The sequence below is a fragment of the Helianthus annuus genome, chromosome 7 (assembly GCF_002127325.2).
Source record: "Helianthus annuus cultivar XRQ/B chromosome 7, HanXRQr2.0-SUNRISE, whole genome shotgun sequence".
Classification (NCBI taxonomy): domain Eukaryota; kingdom Viridiplantae; phylum Streptophyta; class Magnoliopsida; order Asterales; family Asteraceae; genus Helianthus; species Helianthus annuus.
Genome location: NC_035439.2, coordinates 92674344 through 92687123, shown reverse-complemented (window position 1 = coordinate 92687123; position 12780 = coordinate 92674344). Strand labels below are relative to the sequence as shown.

Below are 12780 nucleotides of genomic sequence, written 5' to 3'. Positions count from 1 at the left end.
ATAATGCAAAGATTCACGTTACCGGTGCAGAATTGCAAGCACTGATAGATAATGCTGTCGCCAAGGCTATGGATCGGCAGTTCAAGGAATCTAGTGGTACTCGGAGTAGGACCCGAACAGAAACGCACGCAAAGCCCAAGACTCATTCTGAGGCTCATAGTAAGCCACCCTCTAAAAAGAGTGAGCCAAAGAAAGTTGAGGATGATAATCACTCCTCCAACCACAGCAGCGTCCCAAAGCAGGAGATTAAGCTGAAACATGACACGTACAGCAGGTCCTGTACGTACAAGTATTTTGTATCCTGCAAGCCCAGAGATTTCACTGGGGAAAAGGGAGCCGTCGATTGTATGACGTGGATTGACGAGATGGATACTGTGGTTGATATCAGCGGGTGTGCTGATAGGGACGTCGTGAAGTACGTGTCCCAGTCATTCAAAGGAGATGCGTTAGCATGGTGGAAGTCACTCCTACAAGCTGCCGGTAAGGCCACACTGTACGGTTTGTCATGGGAACAGTTTGTGGCCCTGATTAAAGAGAACTTCTGTCCGCAGCACGAGGTCGAGCGAATTGAATCGGATTTTGTATCCTTAGTTATGAAGAACCTCGATTGTCAAGCGTATCTTACTACGTTCAACACGTTGTCTCGTTTAGTGCCTTACTTGGTGACCCCGGAGCCGCGTAGGATTGCTCGATTTATTGGGGGTCTGGCACCGGAGATAAAAGCAAGCGTCAAAGCTTCAAGACCTACAACATTTCGATCCGTAGCGGATCTATCCCTCTCCCTCACTCAAGACGTGGTTAGATTGAGAGCCATGAAGAGCTCTGAGGAGAACAAACGGAAACGTGAGGATGACACCTCACGAAGATCTGAAAAGCGACATAGAGGGAACAACGACCACAGGAAAGGGTCGGGGTCTAAGAAAAGTGATCATCAGTCGGGTGAAAAACCCAGATGCAAGATCTGCAGGAGACACCACTTTGGGAGGTGTCGTTTAGAAACAAAATCCCAGTCTTCTGAGAAACGATGTGGGATCTGCAAGTCCACAGACCATAAAGCTGTGGATTGCAAGAAAATGAAGGATGCAACTTGCTTTGGTTGCAACGAAAGAGGGCACATTCGGCCCAACTGCCCAAAGTTTGCGAAGAAGGCCGAGGAAGGAAAGAAGACTAATGCGAGAGTCTTCAGAATGGACGCAAAGGAAGCAGTCCTTGACGATAACGTCATTACCGGTACGTTTCTTGTAAATGATGTTTTTGCTAGAGTTTTGTTTGATTCAGGAGCCGATAAGTCGTTTGTAGATGATAAGTTTTGTAAATTGTTGAACCTTCCTGTTAAAACCTTAAGTGTGAAATATGAGGTGGAATTAGCCGATGGAACCATAGAAACCGCCTCGACTGTTCTAGATGGATGTGTTATATCCATTAGGAATCATTCTTTCCCGCTATCCTTGCTTCCCTTTAAGCTAGTTGGATTCGACATAGTGATAGGCATGGATTGGTTGTCGAGTAACCAAGCCCAGATTCTGTGCAACAGAAAGCAGGTGATAGTGAAGACTCCGTCTGGTGAGTCACTTACTATTCAAGGAGATACCCAGCATGGATTGCCGGAGCAAGTGTCCATGCTCAAGGCATCCAGATGCATGCAGAAAGGATGTGTCATTTATATGGCACAAGTTACCATAGATGAGCCGAAGCCGAAGATTGAGGATATCCCTGTTATCTCGGAATATCCTGAAGTGTTTCCTGAAGAACTACCCGGTTTGCCACCGGATAGGCAAGTAGAGTTTCGGATAGATATCATACCAGGTGCAGCACCTGTAGCAAGAGCACCATACAGATTGGCACCAACGGAGATGAAGGAGTTGAGGACGCAATTGGATGATCTGTTAGCTAAAGGTTTTATTAGACCTAGCTCATCCCCTTGGGGAGCGCCAATCTTGTTCGTTAAAAAGAAGGATGGGTCGATGCGTCTGTGCATCGATTATCGTGAGCTTAACAAGGTCACTATCAAGAATAGATATCCGTTACCCAGGATCGACGATCTGTTCGATCAGTTGCAAGGAGCAAGCTATTTCTCCAAGATTGACCTAAGGTCAGGATATCATCAGTTGAAGGTCAAGGAGGAAGACGTACACAAGACAGAGTTTAGGACTCGTTATGGACATTACGAGTTCCTAGTGATGCCGTTTGGGCTCACTAACGCACCAGCCGCGTTCATGGATCTCATGAATCGCGTCTGCAAACCTTATTTAGATAAGTTCGTCATTGTCTTTATTGGCGACATTCTTATCTACTCGAAGAGCCAAGCTGACCATGAGAAACACCTTCGTTGTATTCTCAAACTTCTGAATCAAGAGAAGCTTTACGCCAAATTTTCGAAGTGTGAATTTTGGCTTCGAGAAGTCCAGTTCCTTGGACATGTAGTAAGCGAGCGTGGTATCCAAGTAGATCCCGCTAAAGTCGAAGCAGTCATGAATTGGCAGGAGCCGAAGACGCCTACTGAGATTCGCAGTTTCCTCGGATTGGCAGGATATTATAGGAGATTCATCGAGAACTTCTCAAGGATTGCTGCGCCCCTAACCTCATTGACCCGTAAGAAGATTAAGTTTGATTGGGGCCCTAAGCAGCAGGAATCCTTTGACATTCTGAAGCAGAAGCTGAGCAATGCGCCAGTATTGACGTTGCCCGATGGTATAGATGAATTTGTGGTGTATTGTGATGCATCACATACTGGCATGGGTTGTGTACTCATGCAGAAAGGCAAAGTCATTGCCTACGCTTCTCGCCAGCTAAAGGTGCACGAGAAGAACTACACCACCCACGATTTGGAATTGGGTGCGGTTGTATTTGCATTGAAGCTATGGAGACATTACTTGTATGGAACCAAGTGTATAATCTATTCGGATCACAAGAGTCTTCAGCATCTGTTCAATCAGAAGGAATTGAACATGCGACAACGGCGATGGATGGAAACCCTCAATGACTATGACTGTGAGATAAGATACCATCCAGGCAAGGCAAATGTAGTTGCCGACGCCTTAAGCAGAAAGGAAAGGGTGAAACCGATCAGAATCAATGCCAAGCGCATTGAGATAAGAAATAACTTGAATGAAAGGGTGTTAGCTGCACAGAAGGAAGCTGTGCTGGAAGCTAACTATCCTGCAGAAAAGTTGGGAGTAACTGAGGAGCAGTTATCCCACGACAAAGATGGAATGCTACGACTAAACGGACGAATATGGGTTCCAGTTTATGGAGGACTTCGGGATGTTATCCTCCAGGAAGCCCACAGCTCAAAATATTCTGTTCATCCTGGAGCTGATAAGATGTACCAGGATTTGAAATCAAACTACTGGTGGATTGGTTTGAAAAAGTCCGTGGCCGAGTATGTGGCCAAATGCTTGACTTGTGCGCAAGTCAAGGCCGAGCATCAGAAGCCGTCAGGTTTGCTTCAGCAACCTGAAATTCCCAAGTGGAAATGGGAAATGGTGACAATGGATTTCATCACCAAGTTACCAAAGACGAAAAAGGGAAATGATACCATATGGGTCATAGTAGACAGACTGACTAAGTCAGCTCATTTTCTACCCATCAAAGAGACGTATAGCTCAGATATGTTAGCTCAATTATACGTCGATAAGATAGTAGCGCTACATGGTATACCTATATCTATTATCTCCGATAGAGATACTAGATATACGTCGCATTTTTGGAAAAGTTTCCAACAGTCGTTGGGCACTCGTTTGAATTTTAGTACGGCTTACCATCCTCAGACTGATGGTCAGAGTGAGCGTACTATTCAAACTTTGGAAGACATGCTTCGTGCATGTGCGATCGACTTGGGTGGTAGTTGGGATAAGAACTTACCACTGATTGAATTCTCCTACAACAATAGCTACCATTCCAGCATAAAGGCTGTGCCTTTTGAGGCCCTATACGGTAGAAAGTGTAGATCGCCCATTTGTTGGGCAGAAGTTGGAGATGTCCAGTTGTCTGGACCAGATATCATCTTTGAGACGACAGACAAGATCGTTCAGATCCGTGACCGTTTGAAAGCTGCCAGGGATAGGCAGAAAAGTTATGCGGATCCTAAGCGCAAAGATTTTCACTTTGATGTGGGTGAAAAAGTGTTGCTTAAGGTATCACCTTGGAAAGGTGTAATGCGATTTGGAAAGAAAGGCAAGCTAAGCCCGAGATATATAGGACCTTTCGAGATAATCGAACGCGTCGGGGCAGTCGCTTATAAGTTAAACTTGCCTGAAGAGCTTAGTGCTATTCATAATGTGTTCCATATCTGTAATTTGAAGAAGTGTTTCGCTGACGATTCACTGGTTATACCGCATACAGATATACACATAGACGAAAGTCTAAAGTTTGTTGAAAAACCTTTGTCGATTGAGGATCGACAGGTAAAGAAGCTTCGAAGGAAGCACGTGCCTATTATTAAGGTCAAGTGGGATGCCCGTAGAGGTCCCGAATACACGTGGGAAGTGGAATCCACGATGAAAGAAAAATATCCCCATTTGTTTGAATAAATCTCGGGGTCGAGATTTCTTTTAAGGGGGTGAGGATGTAACACCTCGAAAAAATTTCGTCCAATAATGTCTTGACACGTGTCATAAGGTTCCGGTATGTGAAAACATACTTTAGAAGGACTAAAAGTGACAAACAGTGAAAACTATGGAACGTAAGGGTCCAAAGTGTCAACAATGGATAAATAGGCTCTATGATAACCCTACATAATGTTTATAACCTTAAACGGATGGTTCATGGATCATACGACGCGGAAATTGCACAAAAGTGAAGTATTGCAAACTATAGGGGCCAAAAGTGTCAACATGTTGAATTTATACCTCTGAGTGATCTTTTGGCAGACCCGAAGCTTCGTAAAGCTAAAATATACTCACTAGAATGTGTGGTTAAAATTTCATGAAGTTTCGTCAACGTATGAGAAAGTTATGGCCAAAACCGTAACTATAGGGGCTAAAAGTGTCAACATGTTGAATTTATACCTCTGAGTGATCTTTTGGCAGACCCGAAGCTTTGTAAAGCTAAAATATACTCACTAGAATATGTGGTAAAAATTTCATGAAGTTTCGTTATCATATGAGAAAGTTATGGCCAAAACCGTACTTGAGGGGTTAAAAGCGTCAACGTCGAATTTTATGGCTTTTCGGGCGAGCGCAAAGTTAAACGAGGACATTACCATGTTGGTAAATGTCCAAGGGTTCTTAAAAACCAGATTCGGGGGTTTACGAGTCAAGATAAATGGCCAAATCATCATAACCAAAGTACAGGGACCAAAGCTGCAACTTTAAATCAAAGTTTGGGAGCTGCAGGGCTGCACAGTTGCAGCAATTCGCGAACAGGGGGCTGTTTAGCCCGAATTTTGAGTGCTTGACAGCTTTTTCCACCTCTAAAACCCACCAATGGATGGCCATGCATGTCTTGGACACCTGTGAGCTTCCTATAACAGCTGAAACCTCCTTAAATCAGATTAATTCATCAATTCTTGAGCACTTGTGTAGTAACCAAGATCACTAGCAAACTTCAAAAATTCACAAGAGCTTTCCAGGAGCTTTCTGATCGTCAAGGCAACTTCCAAGTGCTATCTAGGCATCAATAGGACCTTTGTAAGCTTTCAATTCGTTCTATAATCCGTTTTTGCTTTGATTATTAGTAAAAGTCAAACTGGGTGTTCATAAGCTTTGACTTTTTGATTAAACGGATTTCTTTCAGTCATTTCTCGAATTGAAACTTGTTATAGATTGGTATTTATGTGGGAAACAAACCCTCTAAAGGGTACTATCTGAAACCCACTATATGCATGCTAATTGTCGAGTCAAACATGGTTCTAAAAAGTCAACAGAAGCGATTTTTGTGAAAAATGACATGAATAATGATATAGATGACATGCAATCTGATTGATCATCATAAATAACTTGTAATACATATAAGAATGTGTTTTAATCATCATCAACTCGACAATCTATAGTATAGCCACGAATCGGAACCGAAAGTCTTGTAAAACGATTATTTCGTAGACTATCGATTCGGATTTGTACATGCATGTTCGAGATCTGTATTGGAAAGTATTTTTGACTATTTTTATTTTAGTTAAACTTTCTGGAATTTTCTTTGATTGAGTCTATGCTTAGCCTATTCGAATGCTTGTTTCCGATTTATGCATAAAGTTGACTATTTTGCCCTTTTTGATTTAAAACGTGATTTTTGGAAAAGTGTAAGGATAGAAATCTTTATTTCTAATATATGAACTTGCACCGAAAGTTTCGGATCAGTTGGTGGTCCAGATTGTGAGTTATGGCCATTAGCGTAAAACTATATTATAAATTTACATAAACGGTCCTTTTCGCATAGAACCCGTTTCTGGCCACGTTTTGGTACAAAACTTTTTACCAACTGATGTATTATAATATTCTGGGAATTTTGATGATTTTTAATTAATTTTTGGCTGAACGGATCCTAGATCGCCTAGTCATTTCGGCTTATGTCGGTTTTGACCGTTTTAGCCATAAAAGGAGTTTTACACATCCTTTTGACCCGAAACCTTTTTCTACTGATTTTGTAAGTTGAATAAATTATTATAAGTATTCTGGAAATATAAAAATCTCAGATTTTATTTAAAAACCCGAAAACGCCCTTAAATCGCATATTTAGCGTTTTAAGCGCATAGTAAGCGTTATACTTGTTTTAAACATATAAGACCTATACCTACTGATGTGTTTAGCATATTTTCATATAAAAACAGTAAGTATAAGTATATGAACTCAGATTTCCAGTTTTGGCATTTTTAGCCCTTGTGAAATTACTAAAATACCCCTACGGTGCATAGTTTGGTTTTAAATGATAAATTTGATATATGGGTCATACCCTACTGATATAATATGTTATATTAAGTATATTTACTGTATGAACCAGACCCGAAACTCAGATTTATAATTTTACCCTTTTATTAACTTTTAAATGACCAAAATGCCCTTCTAAGGCATAATTTGAGTTTAAAAATTATTCCGGGCAATATAGAACATAACTTACTGATATAATATCATATTTTAAGCATATTACATCAGGGAACTTGCATTTGAATCATTGGTCTACCCGTATCGCCCTTTTCGCGTTCGGTTCGGTTTACGTAACTAGTTTGCGTAAATTGACCGAAACGGGTCAAACAATATCATTTTTATTTCAAAATCCAGAATGTATTTAGTATACCCATATTATACAAGTATTCAAACTTGTCGGGTCTAAATCACATTCTATCCGGTCTATCGCTTAATCGTGCGTAAACCGTATCATTCCTAAAACTAACCGGTCAAAGCTTAAACTTAAATAAAAGGCCGTTAGGAATCTAATAGGTTAATTATAACCCTTTGTTCCAGATTAGGAGGCCCGGTAAAAGCTACCAACACTTAGCATTTGTGACTTATACTTGCTCAGGTAAATACATTTTGACTTATTTTCCCTATACGGGCTTGGGGTACGGTATTTAAAATACCGCTTGATCGGGCGCACAAGTCCTGCGCCCTATGGGTGTACAGTCTTGAATAGCTTGTGTGAGTTCGTTTAAACAGTCTTGTCTTACTTAAAGGCTTTGGGGGGTTATTGACCATGTCCCGGATATCCTTGGCATTATCTTACGAGATGGCCACGACCAGAGCACGGGGTGTAGGCGTACACCCGTCGTGTATAACTCTTTAATGTGGTGTGTTATTTAATCTCTAGCCCGGACAGTAGATCCCGGGCCACCAGAGATATGAGTGCATGTAATTCGTTCACAAGTTTATATTGCATAAATATCCCAAGTTAATAAAAATATTTATGCCTTGTGCATTTAAATAAATTTTCAATCATTTTCAAAATGAGTCAGTCGATTTGTATTTACCAGTGTAAACTGACGTATTTTTCCCAAAAGGTTAAGTGCAGGTACTATACGAAATAGGCTGGCTGTTTCCTAAAGAGCGTCCACTATAGTCTCGCAAGCTTGGACGACAAATATCTGTTGAACTATTTTTATCTTATTTTATTGATCCGCCTGTGGATCCGTTTCAACTACTTATGATATTATTATGTCATTTTAATTAAAGTTGAAATGTATCTATTCTGCTTCCGCTGTGCATTATTATATTGTGTTGATTGTCTATGACGATGCCAACTACGTCACTGTACCCCACACCGGGCCCACCGGTGACACGTGGAAATTCGGGGTGTGACAACTGTTTTTCCAAAGAACATAACCAGCATATTTTCAACACACTTTTTAGCACACTACCTCACTTAACTAATTTGATCACTTAATTGCTTCGGTAATTTTTGACCAAAACAAGAACTATGTAAAAGATATATATATATATATATATATATATATATATATATATATATATATGTATATAAAAATAAATAATGGTGAGCATGTGAAAACGAGGCAAAAGTAATCATGATAAATATTGCCATGGGAAGGGGTGTGCGCACACTCGAACCCGAGAAAGTAATGAAAGATAAGCGTCATAACAGGAAGGAATGTGCGTACACTCGAACCCGGGAACTTAATAAAGTAAATAAATGATGTATTGGGAAGGAGTGTAATAACACCCGAACCCGGGAATTTGTAATAGTAATAGATGACAAGGATAGGGTTATAGACTTGGCCAAACCAAATAAAACATGTAGAAACATCGTTTATATCAATTAACGATGTGAATAAATTCCATACAACGATATGGAATAATAAAATGAAATGAATTGATTTTGTTATTGTTAGGATGGATTAAGGTCAAAAATGAGAAATTAAGACTCGGACAGAAATATCCTCGAGAAAGATGTTAAATGGATAATACGTATTATTCGCTGCTGTGAATAATGACGTATCAATAAATATGGATTTAGAAACTTGGGTATGGGTAACTATCCAAGTAACATGTTATTAATAAAATCCTTATGAGGAAGAACGATGATCACATTGATGGGTGTGATTGTATAAAAGATTAGTAAAACTAACGTATTAAAAAGTGTTGGAACGAAAACGGGTAAACCCCAAAATCCGTATAACTATAGCAGTGGTTTTACCAAATAAGGCTTAAGAAATGAACCTTCGGGAAATCGATAAAAGAGACGGATCTAAGGGTCACTAACAAAAGAGAGATGGTGTTCGAATCAAATAAGTAAAATGTTTAATAATAAAGGAAAAACGCAAGTCGGGTAATGGAAGCATATTACATTAAAATAACGAGCCCGGGGGAAGGAATACGAATCAAAGTAACCAAAAATATAAACCAAGAATTTAGAATGTCAAGGCATAAGGACAAAGTTTGACTGTCACAATTGATGAAATTCACATGAACAAGTCACAAATAAGATGAATAAAAGAATAAAGGACTTGGTTGGATAAAGGCGATAGATTTCGCTAATACAACCAAATAAATCAAAATGAAGTCTTAATGCACGCCGAAATGGTTGCTAGGAAAATGACTTTGGTAAAGTACTGATAGATGGGTAGGATTCCAGATATGTGCGTAAACCAAGAGATGGAGCGCGGATTAAAAGTAAAAAAAAAAAACTCGAATTAAGAGTTATGACTAAAAGACAATAAAATTTCGCAAACCAGAAATTTTAATAGTTATGTTCAACTATTTCAATATTGAACGGGTCGAATAAAGTATAATGCTCGGTAGTACAAATAAGCGCAAACCATTAATGGGAGCACAAAATATTAATAAACCTATGTGATGGGTAGTGAGAGTGTATAAAAAGGAAAATGCAAACCAGACAACGGAAGCATTAAAACATTTAGATAAAAGAACCCGGGTAACGGGTTGTAAATAAATAAATGTGTGAACCAGATAATGGTGAGTGGAAAACAAACCGGTGCGAAAATGACGTAGGAAGTTATAGAGTCGGAAGATTAGTCCAAAAAAAACGGGTGTAGCCTGAGACTACGGTCAAATCGATAAAATTCGAAAAAAAAAATGAAAACGAACGAAATTTAGGCTTAAAAAGGGTGCCTTGACACCAAAAAATGTGTTTTTGAGCGATATTGGTCGCGGCCCGCGAGGGCCTTAACTGCTGCACATTGTTTGAATTTTTGTTGTTAAACTCATAGAACTTGATATAACTTATTTATTTGCTAACAAAACCAACTTTTAAGTTGGTTTTGATTTTAGGTGAACGTTAATGACTCCCGGATGAAGATCAAGCGAATAAGAAGAACCAAACACATGTTTTGAAGCTTCCGCAACAGTTTTTTTTTAGTTCTAGTTTAAAAAAGAATGGTTATTGTAAACACTTGAAATTATATTTTGGAATGTTTTTAATTATGTAAGAAGTTTAACTTGGAAGAGTTCTTGTAAGTTAGCATTTTTGTATAGAAAATGTGTGTTAAATATTATAATCTTGATTTATTGAGACGGGTCTTACACACTGCTTTCGTATGAAGGCAAATGGCCTCGTACGAAGGCGCTGCCTTCGTAAGAAGGCACTGGTTTTACACCTAACAGCCCGATTCTCACTCATGACGTAATCAAAGACCTCTCCGACTTTAAGTTTAATCAGTAGCTTAAGGTTGGAGGGATGATGTAACACTCTTGTTATTATTTTAAAGGTTTTCATATAATTAACGAAAATAAACATGTAATTACGATTGAGTATCCTTGGAAAATACGAGTAATTTAAAACGTTTACAACTTAAAAGTCTTCAACATTATATAAATAAGTTCGTTGTTAAAAGTTACGACGTAACTCCGTGCGGAAGCTTTAATCTCGTGTGTTCGGTTCTTCTTCGAGCTTGATCTTCATCTGGGCACTCTTGGCGATCACCTATGATCAAAACCAACTTAAAAGTTAGTTTTGATAGTTAAATAACAAGTTTAAACAAGTTATATGGGTCAAACAAACAAAATTAAACATTTTTGGGATTCAGGGGGGGCGTCGCGCTACGCCTAGCCCCCATTTCGACAGAATGTTGTTTGCTGGTGCTGCAGATCCTCAGCATAACCCGATTTCACGGAAACGGCCATAACTTCTTCGTTATTGATCCGTTTTATGCGATTCTTTTTCCTACGCGTCCGTAATTTAATTCTCCATCATATGAAGTTAAAAATCCAACATCCAACATAATAAATTTTGAGACTTCTAGCCTTCGACTAGTTACATTTTTACCGAATTCTAACCCGTTTATGCATTTTATCAAATAAACGTATTTGTTTGATCCTTATATCACATACACTTCTTCAAATTAATGTTATCTACCATTTTAGGTTCAAATCACAGGTTTATTACACAATTTAAACCCGTTTTCGCTCGTATGCTTATTTTGACCCGTTAAGGGTATTTAAGCACTTTAAAGCTTGAAATCGCTTTCATTCATTTCTAGCATCTTATTCCAACATTTCTTATCAAGTAATCTTCAACTACAACTCTATGTGTGTTGGATTTAATGTGGATATCTATATGTTCCGAGTTTTACCCTTCGGATTATTATTTTACGGCAAGACTCAAATAGAGCCATTTGACTAACGTATTATATCTTTCAACTTCTACACTTATTCTAAGTATTTATCTAATCATGAAACTCGTTTCCAAACAACCTCTAGGGGTTGTTTGTTCAATTTAGCCAACAAGGGCATTTTGGTCTTTTTTAGTCTTTCAATTACGACAAGGTCTTTTGAGAGCATGTTTGACCCATAATTCTTCTTTTGAGTTATGATCTTGTTCGAAAAATCATTATGCTTTTCGGAACGCCACGACCCTTTTTTAAAACGTTCGGTTTACCCATTAAGTAACCCATTGTCTATCTAAGACTTCATTTAATGCTCATTGAACCTTATGTTCTAAAAAATAATTACTCTATTACACATACCTGGCTCGGGTCAATGTATTGACCTGTTTTAATGCCTTGCTATAATAATCACCAAATAATAGCGATGCAAATATCATTTCTACATTTATTCCTGAAATTATATAACTCGACAAGAATCATTAGTCGCTATTATCAAAAGGTGGTATCTTCACCCTTTGACCCGTTTGGTCTAAATGACCGATTATATTAGCGAGATGACATGTATTTTCATCTCGACTATATGACTCGCTCCGATTTACATCGTGCGGTTGTTTTACTTATAATTCATTTCTTAACACTTTCGGCCTATTAAGGCTTACTTCATAAGTGTCTTTTAAAACCAATAGTTATGGTCAACGAGTGACCAATTTACCGTTTTACCCTTATTGTTTGTTTTGGTTTACCCTATAAGGTAACCATTTAAAAGTTCATTTTCCATTTGTCATAAAATGATCGAATTACCGATTTAACTCCTTTTAAACCATCAACATGGTTTCTTGTCATGCTCGACTATCTTGTTCTGTACGTCTACACGCCGGAACATCATACCTCAACTATGTATTTATCTTATTCGTAACTAATACGATAAGAGAATATTCTAAAATATAAGACTAGTGTAAGCCATACTTACCTTACTTCCAAATTATGCTTTTCCGTCATTCTTGCTTCGTTTGACCTGCTTCGTTCCCAAGCTTTCACCTAGCTTGTTAATCGTCAAACTATCATTGTAAATTGTAAGATGGTTAGATTAGTATTATTCACGACTATTCCATCTCACTTATTTCATAAGTCGAAACTACTATTCGACTTCATGATTAGTTAACTTAGCTTATTAAAGTTAACTACTTTCGATCACATGATTTACAACATTAATTCAAATCAACATGATGATTAGAATTCTTCTTGTTTCATATTTCATATAACTTGCCATA

The 12780-nt window shown here is 38.6% G+C and overlaps 1 protein-coding gene across 6 annotated transcripts in view; it reads right to left on the bottom strand.

Annotated features, from left to right (window-relative positions):
• LOC118480603 overlaps positions 1-12780 on the bottom strand; it is a 34779-nt gene that overhangs the window by 8998 nt on the left and 13001 nt on the right. The window contains exons 2-4 of one of the 6 annotated variants that reach the window (XR_004863512.1): positions 12480-12567; positions 11870-11960; positions 10602-10827 (exon numbers count right to left, since the gene is read on the bottom strand). The gene's annotated coding sequence lies outside the window, so the exon portion shown is untranslated. Of the gene's footprint in view, positions 1-10601; positions 10828-11869; positions 12568-12780 lie in introns of those variants that run through there. The other 5 variants (XR_004863514.1, XR_004863510.1, XR_004863513.1 and 2 more) reach the window with 5 other exon arrangements.